The following is a 9,743-nucleotide window of genomic DNA, read 5'->3' as shown; positions in this document are numbered from 1 at the left end:
CTCAGGGCCAACTTTAGTCAGAGGAGCACAAACACTAAGAGACCCTGAAGAGAAAACAGAAGAATATCACAACTTTCCTGGACAGGACAGGTAGGGCACACATTCTGCATGCAGAAGATCTCAGGTTCAATCACTGGCCTCTCGAGGAGAGGAGAGCTGGTCTTATGGTAGCAAGCATGACTTGCCCCTTAAGCTAAGCAGGGTCCACCCTGGTTGCATATGAAAGGGAGACTAGAAGTGTGAGCACTGTAAGATATTCCCCTCAGGGGATGGAGCCGCTCTGGGAAAAGCAGAAGGTTCCAAGTTCCCTCCCTGGCAGCATCTCCAAGATAGGGCTGAGAGAGATTCCTGCCTACAACCTTGGAGAAGCCGCTGCCAGTCTGTGAAGACAATACTGAGACAGATAGACCAATGGTCTGACTCAGTATAGGGCAGCTTTCTATGTTAGATAGGAATGGAAAAGATCCCTATCTGAAATCCAGGGAGAACTGCTGCCCGTCATCTAGACAGTATGATCTGTGTCAGCATATGACAGTTTCATATATTCCTCTCTTTGCAGATGGAGGGGAAACAGAGGAGCAACTCCCCACTTACATTTGGTGGGTGGGCGGGAGTAGAGGAAAGATACTTGCAGGAGAGGAAAATGTGTTTTGTGTGGAACAAAAGAAGAAGAAGCCTTTCACCATGGGCAGACCTTAGAAAGTAAACATTACAGGATACATGGTACATTTTCTCAACAGATCTTTAGTTATACTTTCCTGCTTAACATATGAATGATGAAAGTTGGGGGGAAATGACTAGGAAGGTTGTGAGGTATACAAATAAGACAATTATTCAAATTAGAAAGAACAAATTAGTCAGAAACCAATTTATTGTGGTGCACTAGAATACACTTTGGGTATTTCTGGCTGAGCTCCTTGCAGTGCCAGACAGTTGTTGTTTTTCCACATGCAGTCACATGCAGAATTGCAGTGTTCCTTATGAACAGCGGTAGGTATAGTTGCTTACATACTGCTCAGCAAAACATGGGTGGTTGGATCTCCACCCATATTGCTCCATGTGTGTAAACACCACGGACAGTGTTGCAGAACAAGATGGTTCTGCCATGCCTTAAAAGATGTGCAAAGACAGTTGCAGGTTGTAACACCCATTGAAGATGGGCATCACGTCACACAACTATGTTTGCACAACTTTAAGATGGAGCAAAATAGCCCTATTCTGTAACACTGTTAGTGGTGTTTACACACACACACAGCAATGTGGGCAGTGCTCCAGCCACCCACACATTGCTGCACAGAATTTTTATTTATTTATTTATTAGAAACATTTGATATACCGCCCACCCCGAAGACTCTGGGCGGTGTACAAAAACATTCAAAACAAGACAGCATTAAAATTACATTTTAAATAAAACTAAAGTAACTAACAGGAAAAAAATAGGTAAACTACAGGGTAAAAGCCTGGCGAAAAAGAAAAGTCTTCAATAGAGATTTAAAAATCAACAAGGAAGGAGCTAAACGAATCTGCAGGGGAAGGGGATTCCAGAGAAGTGGGGCAGCAACCAAGAAGGCCCTTTCATGGGTCCTAGCACCCCAAACCTCTCGGAAACCAGGGATCGACAATGTCAGTGAGCATATTTGGAGACATGGTAGACTGATCCTCGCCATTTTATTCCTCCTGTTTCTGCTGTGGTCTGATGTATGGGTATGCACCTCTCAACAAAGAAAGAATGGTAACAACAATCCAGTGTGTCATTGAGCAGCTGTATAATTGTTCTCAAAGTACAGGTCGATAATAGATGGATTATAACCCCCTGAAAAGAGTGAGTGAATACAGTATGACAATCCCAGACGTAACACCCCCTCTGGAAGCGCCTTTTAAGAGATGCATGATGTGCTTTCCTCAGGGCCCTTCCAGACAGCAACAAATGGTGTGATGTTAAAAATGTTTGCACAAGTTCAAAGCATCATTTGACTGACAGTCCACACACTCCTATGGGCTTTTGTGTACCTTTCTATCAGAATCTTACTCTCTGGCCACACACTTATCAAAGACCTTGTGTGATTTTCCTTACACCACATGCCAGCCAGCACATGCAGTAAGTAAGATGGTGCTTTGAACTTGCACAGTTTATTGCCATCTGGAAGGATCCTCAGTCTTCATCTGATGAAGTGGACTTTAGGCCACAAAAGCTCATGCCACAGTAAATCTATTGATCTGGTGTATCACAAGCCTCTTTTTGTGTTTGCTGTAACAGATTGACATGGCTGTTCCTCTGGCACTGGACAAGATAGAAAAGTACAAGTTAAATAATGCTGAAGACCATGAGTTCACTGGATTCCAAGATACAATGAAAAGACAAGGCCCTACTAAAAAGACCTACCCAATGTGCATAACCCTAGCAATATAAAGAGTGTAACATCATGGCATTTGGTTTCAGATTGACAGTTCTGTCTTCCATAGTTTGTTTGTATGTATCATCTGAGTCACTAGTGCAAATGTTAGTCATCAGTGCATGTCCCGTAAAAGCATTTGAGACAAATGGTACTATTAAAGTTTTACAGTAGGCCTATAGAAGGGGAAACAGAGAAAAGTACACAGCTTTTCTGTCAGTCTGAAATAGTAAAGTTGGAGCTGGAGTTACCAGTCGGTTCCTCATATGCAAGATATGCAAAACAAGGTCAGAGGCAACGTGCAGTTGGCAGATTTTGTATAATCTTGAAACAGGATCTTTAAACATAGCTTGTTTTACAATCTGCAGCCAACCATAAGATACAGGTCTTAAGGATACTAGTAAATGGGCAGACTGAATCCATATGATACATATGTTTGGTGGCTATAGGCAAGATGCCTCTGAATATGAGTTGCAGGGGAGCAACAGCAGGAGAGTGGGCATGCCTTCAGCTTTTGCCTGTCGGCTTCTCAAAGGCATCTAGTGGGCCACTGTGGGAAACAGGATGCTGGACTAGATAGGCCTTCGGCCTGATACAGCATGGCTGTTCTTATGCTTATTGTATTTTAACTTTTGTTAACCGCCTTGGGATGCTTTATGAAAAGTGGTATAGAAATCGAACAACAAACAAACAAATTTCTAGATCATTTATGAACAAGTTAAAGAGCACTGGTCCCAGTACAGATCCTTGGGGGACTCCACTTCTTACTTCCCTCCATTGAGAAAACTGTCTGTATTCTCTGTATCCTGTCCTTCAACCAGTTGCCAATCCACACATGAACCTGTCCCCTTATCCCATGATTGCTAAATTTACTCAATATCCTTTGGTGGGGAACTTTATCAAAGGTTCCCCATATACTTGGAAGTCCAAGTATACTATGTCAACTGGATCACCTATCCACATGTCTGTTGACACTCTCAAAGAACTCCAAAAGGTTAGTGAGGCAAGACTTGCCTTTGCAGAAGCCATGCTGGTTCTCCTTCAGCAAGGCCTGTTCTTCTATAAGTTTAAACAATGTTGTCCTTAAGTATGCTATCCATCAATTTACACAGAACATAAGTTAAGTTAACCAGCCTGTAGTTTCCCAAATCCCCCCTGGATCCCTTTTTGAAAATCAGACTTAATTTCCAGTTCTCTGGTGCAGAGCCTGATAGGGACAAGTTACATATTTTTGCTAGAAGATCATTAATTTCACATTTGAGTTCCTCCAGAACTCTTGGGTGGATGCCATCTGGCCCCAGTGATTTGCTAGTTTTTAGTTTGTCAAGACAGTATAGAACATCCTCTCTCATCACCTCAAATTAGCTTAGTTCTGGAGCCGGTATATGGTCAGCATCCTCTGCTGTGAAGACAGATGCAAAGAACTCCTTCAGCTTCTCTGCAATCTCCTAATCCTCCTTAATAATCCCTTTCACACCCTCGTAATCTAAAGGTCCAACCACCTCCTTAGCAGGTTTTTTGCTTCTGATATATTTAAATATATATTAAGCTTTTAATTAGATTTATAGTTTTAAATTTTTTAATACTGGGTTTTTAAAATGTTTTTAATGTTTTATATGATTTTAATTGTTAATTGATTTGATGTTTTAAATGATTTAATTATAAACCTCCTAGAGATGCAAGTTTTGGGTGGTATAGAAATATTTTAAATAAATAAAATTATATTAAAAGGTGATTGTGTGAAAGCTTGGAGAAGCCACTGCCAGTCTGTGTAGACAATACTGAGCTAGATAGACCAATGGTCTGACTCAGTATACGGCAGCTTCATATGTCCCAATGTCCCTAAAATGCTTTCACACAGCAGCTTTGTAGTTCTTAACACCATATTATATAGATAAGAAGACCTTGAATCAGGGGCAAGAAAGTGTAATATGAGTACTATGCTTTGTAAAGAATGTTTAACAAATCATATTTCAAGCCACATATACCTGTGTTTGTGTAACCAAACTTTCTACGTTGGAATGTGCATTAAAAAACCACCATTGTGCCAGCTACAGGCAGAAAGGACAGAAATAGCAGCTTTCACTTTTTCTGTGATTTTCTCCAAGCTCATTAAAGCAATAAAAACACAAGATATCTATCAGCTGGGAGTCTGCACCCAATTTATGGGCTTTTTTATGGCCCCCCCAAGGAAGCCCCTCAGCATCTGTTATTCCCTTTGACACTTCTAGTGATATGCTCCTGAAACTCTCTTTTTGCATCCCATATTGTCTCCTTGCATTTCTTTTGCCAGAGTATGTTCCTTTCTGTTCTCTTCATTTGGCCAGGACTTGCATTTTCTGAAGGAAGTCTTCTTCCCTTTTATAGCTTCCCTCAGCCATGCTGGAGTCTTCCTGAATTTGGTGGTACCTTTCCTCCTCTTTGGTATACATTCCAACTGAACTTCTATTATGGCAGTTTTGAATTTGCTTTCTCGAGTGATTTGACACTCTTAGCTTTCCCTTTCAGTTTCCTTTTTACCAGTCCCCTCATTTTTGAGAAGTTTCCTCTTCTGAAGTCCAACATATCTGTGTTGGACTTCCTTGGCAATGCTCTACTTGCATATAAGCTGAATTGGATCACACCATAGTCACTGGCCCCCAGTAGTTCTACAACTCTAACATCTTGAAGCAGGTCCTGGGCACCACTCAGGATTAAGTCCAAGGTCACCTTCTCTCTGGTTGGTTCTGCAACCAACTGTTCTAAGGCACAGTCATTTAGCATGTCTAGAAATTTGGCTTCTCTGTCAATACCCTTACCTGAATTTGCCCAGTCTGTGTGAGGGTAATTGAAATCACCCATTATTACAGCTCTGTCATTCTTTGACACCTCTCTGATTTGCTTCTCCAACTCCAGGTCACTCTCAGTGTTTTGATCCGGAGGGCGATAGCACGTCCTTAGTAACATATTTCCTTTCAGTCCTCTTATTGTCACCCATAATGATTCTGTGGAAGACTCCAGTCCTCCTAGGTTTTCTAACTTGTTGGATTCTATCCCTTTTTAATATACAGTGCTCCTCCACCTCCCAATCTGCCCATCCCTGTCCTTTCTATAGAGTTTGTATCCAAAAATAAGTGTCCCACTGGTTATCACTGTTCCACCAGGTTTACATAATGCCCACTATATCTATGTTTTCATTCAATAAATAAGTGATAATAATAAAAGTAGATTACCTACAGCAATAAAGCCATCAACAATAAATGTTTAACCCTAATTAAAAACACTTATATAGAACATCTTGCCAGACTGTATCATTTAGCTTCATCCCCTTAATTTCACTGACTTTTGTCAAATATTCACTTCCTCTCACAATATGAATGACCAAGACATAATATTTGAACTTCAGTGTACAAGCCCCAACAAAATGAGTGAGAAATACCCAAGAGCATAGGAGATTTCTTCATCTTGATATTTAATCTTTGCATTCTGCAGACTTTGTGATTGGCTGCAGTGCTTTAAAACTGAAGCTAGTTGTGGGGGTAAAATATAACACTAAAACGTAAAGCAGACCAAAAATAATTTAAAAACCACTCCTGGTCAGCCCTGGATTGTACTCACCAAAGCAAGGTAGCTGAATCCTGATCCTGGGCAGTCTCTTCCCCGTCAGCTACTCAAAATGACTAACAATGAGGGCCCTTGCAATGGAGTTCAGCAGCGTCAGGCCCTCCCATTGGAACAGAAGCTAATAATTCATAAGGAACATGATCCACCCTTGTGGAGAAAATATATGTAGGGCAGCTGAGGAAGGGAACCAGGACCACACCACCAGCATTATGGGGAAGGGTAATTAAATAGTCCCTTGTTGCTGCAACTAATAAGGACCAGGAAAATGATCTGGATGTAAATGGACAGAAGGTGAACTCAGAAATTAATTATTGCTGAGGAGCTTCTTTAGCTTTTCATGGCATGTATCCTAAATAGAGGGTATTGTTGTTGTGTGCTCTGCTCCCAAGGGAAAGCCTTATTAATATTCAGTATGGCGGTATTCACTCTGAGCTCTAATACTATGATTTGTCATTGTACTAAAAGCCATCCTGTTCTATTGAGCGGATCCAACATTCAGGGGCATCTCTTCCATGAGGCAAGTAGAGGTGGCCACCTCAGGCATGGGTGTAGGAAGGAGCACTAGAGGTGGCAAATGCTAGACCCCCACCAACGTGGGTACCAGCCGGTCATCCGCTGCTGCCGCCCTTCCTTACCTTGCTGAGGCATCCCATTCATTTTCCCCTCCTCACCCCACCTCATCCCCCCACCCCTACTGACTTGAACTAGGAGTCCCTTGACACTTCTGCCCGGCTTGGTGACATAGTCTGGGAATTATCATATGTTGCCACTGCTGCCTCAGCAGCATGGCCTGAAAATGCTGAGCACTCAGCCATACATAGGGTATGTGTCATATTGTCCTTTGCTTCGGGCAGCAAAATGTCTTGGACCACCCCCTGCCAACACTGGTCAGACCTTTTGCTATGTCTTCAGGCTGGGCAAGATGTGATTTGGCAAAAAGACAGCTCTGACATTTGTTCACTCTGTATTATTTACATCACTTCTTTTGGAAAACAGTAGGTTTGTAATTTGATTAAGGAAATGTTAGTTGATTGATTATACAAGTTTTAGCTGATTAACTTCTGCTAGTTGGGCAAAGAGCCACCTTTTAAAGTGGTGGCTCTCTTATATTTAGCAAGAACAGAGCAACTGTCTAGACATGTGCACAAAACAGATTTTCTGTGCTGTTCCTTCCAACCTCAGAACAGAATGTAAATTCCACAGGACGTTATGTCAAAACAAATGGTCAAGCCGGTTGTTCTGATGGAACAACCCTGTTCCGAGGCGGAACATTCCAAGTGCCATTTTGGTATCAAAAAATGGCACTCTTCTGACCTCTTTGCACACATGGTAGCCATCTGTGTGGTAGTGCTGACCACACAAACGACTGCCATGCATGCGCAGAAGCCAGAAGAGTGCCAAAATGATGCTCAGAACACTCCGAACATTCCAACTTGGAACAGGGTTGTTCTATTCCAAGCTAGGAACAGGCGCTTCATTTGAAATTTGAATACTGATAAAAATACTAGTTCTGAAGCAACACTTCCTTCTATAGGAACAGAGGAAGCTGCCTTATACAGAGACAGGACATTGGTCCATCTAGCTCAGTCTTCTCTACACAGAATGGCAGTGGCTTCTCCAGGGTTCCAGGCAGGAGTGTCTCTTAGTCCTCTCTTGGAGATGCTTTCGTGATCCATGCATGTGTCATTGCAGGCATAATAATAGAAGATTCATTATTCCTGTGAGAAAGGGAAGGGGCAATGCCTCTTTTGCCATCTGCAGTTTTTATAAATCGACAGAAAGATAAACAAACAGAATTTTAAAAATTACAGCCCAATTAATCAGGGACATATTTTTAGCAAATTAAGGAGCAAATTAAGGATGCCCAATTTACACAACTTGGAGAGCCAAACTAAGTAGCAGCAGCTTCCCACACTTACTCCTCACAAACATCTCCTGAACATCTAGGCATACAGACTATATGTTGCAACTGCTGACCATTGCTCATTAGTGTCTTGTGTCCATTTGACTTTGCACAGGCAGCCTTCCAATAGGTGTAGCAGCATGGTCCTTCCAGGGCCAGGCACACCACAAGTGAGGCTCATGGCATGGCTATAGAACAGATTCCAGCTGATCCTCTGTAGGGTTGCCAACATTTGTGTTCTAGTGGGCTCTTCTGTCTTTGCAGGCTTTTGTAACTGAGAGTGCTTCTACCTAGGACTTAGTTTGTTTCTGGGCATAGGATTGCACCCTTAATGGATGTCTTGATAGACAGTGCGTATTGACTACCAGCCATATCCAATACAGTGAAGGGTCAGTGAGGTAAACAACAAATGCAACACTGTGGTTAGAGTGCTGGACTAGGACCGGGGAGACCTGAGTTCAAATCCCTCTCCAGCCATAATACTTGCTGGGTGACTCTGGGCCAATCACTTCACTCTCAGCCTAACCTACTTCACAGGGTTGTTGTGAGGAGAAACTTAAGTATGTAGTACACTGCTCTGGGCTCCTTGGAGGAAGAACAGGATATAAAATGTAAATAATAATAATAAATAAATAAATAAATAAATAAAGGCAAAGAAATCCTCTTGTGCAAGAAGGCTGGCAGCTCTATCCATATGCCCAGTGGCATAGTGCTGCAAGGATGGGCAAGGGACAAAGTCCCGGTTCCTTTTTTCCTCTAGCGTCTCAGTTGGGATGCAAAACCCTTTGCTGTTTAAATGGAAATAATATTTTGCTCTTGCTATTCCAAAAGTTTGTTACATAATTGAATATCAGAATATCATACGAACATCAAAAGTTTGTTACATAATTGAATATCGGACAACAATTGAGTTCATCACCATTCTTTTTGTCTTCTGTTACAAAGAGTATCCTCCACCCTCTGAGGTTGACAACCCAGACTGTTCTTCTGAGAGAATAACCATATGAACTTCAAGCTCCGTAGGATTAGGAGGAAACTATCCTTGACTTCTTGTAAGAGAACTCCACAAACAATTGCTTCTAAGTGGGGTGTCTAGGTGTGTCTATGTCAGCATGGCCATGGGGACTGTCATGGAGCGTGCCTGCACTTCTGAATTTGCGACATCAATTTTAATGTGTTTTACTTTATTGAGATTTTATCTGTTTTTATGATTTTAATTTTTTAAAAACTGTTTTATATTGTTTTATGTTTTAATTTGTATACTGTCTGGATCATCAGGCAGTATAGAAATACAATCAATCAACCACACAGCACTTAATGCGTCCTATCTCAACTACTGTTCAAGAAACACAAATTATCAGAGCTTTATTGCTGGGAGTGAGCAGACAGGGACCCCTTCATTGCTACCTCACCAGGCTCAGCTGGCTTCAAAATGGGATTCTGAATCAATGGGGGCAAGGTTCGGGGTCTGCTACCATATAAATAGTCGTCGTCGTCTTCACAGTAGTAGTAGTTAATCTGGACATTGTGAACAAAGAAAAAGGCAAACCCGTTTTTATTTTTAACGTAAACAGCGTCCTTGGCCAATTTCGGTGGAGTGTTCCAACCCCCTATTTAAATCGCCTGCCTTTGAAATTGCAGTGAAATCGTAAATTGCAGAGAACTTGCTGCAGCTGCAACATTATTCCTGCTCTTTAATCAGTTTAATCTTTAAACTGTTTCCCGAAACAGTTTCCTTCTTCCTGACACCCCATGGATTACTTGTTTCCGCCATTTCCGCCTTTTGAGATAAATGTTGCGCTCTTGAGTTTGACAATACAGTGACCACTGGGTAACGCTTCCTC

This window comes from Hemicordylus capensis, chromosome 4 (genome assembly GCF_027244095.1).
Source record: "Hemicordylus capensis ecotype Gifberg chromosome 4, rHemCap1.1.pri, whole genome shotgun sequence".
In the NCBI taxonomy this organism is placed as follows: domain Eukaryota; kingdom Metazoa; phylum Chordata; class Lepidosauria; order Squamata; family Cordylidae; genus Hemicordylus; species Hemicordylus capensis.
Note: the sequence above shows the minus strand (reverse complement) of the source record.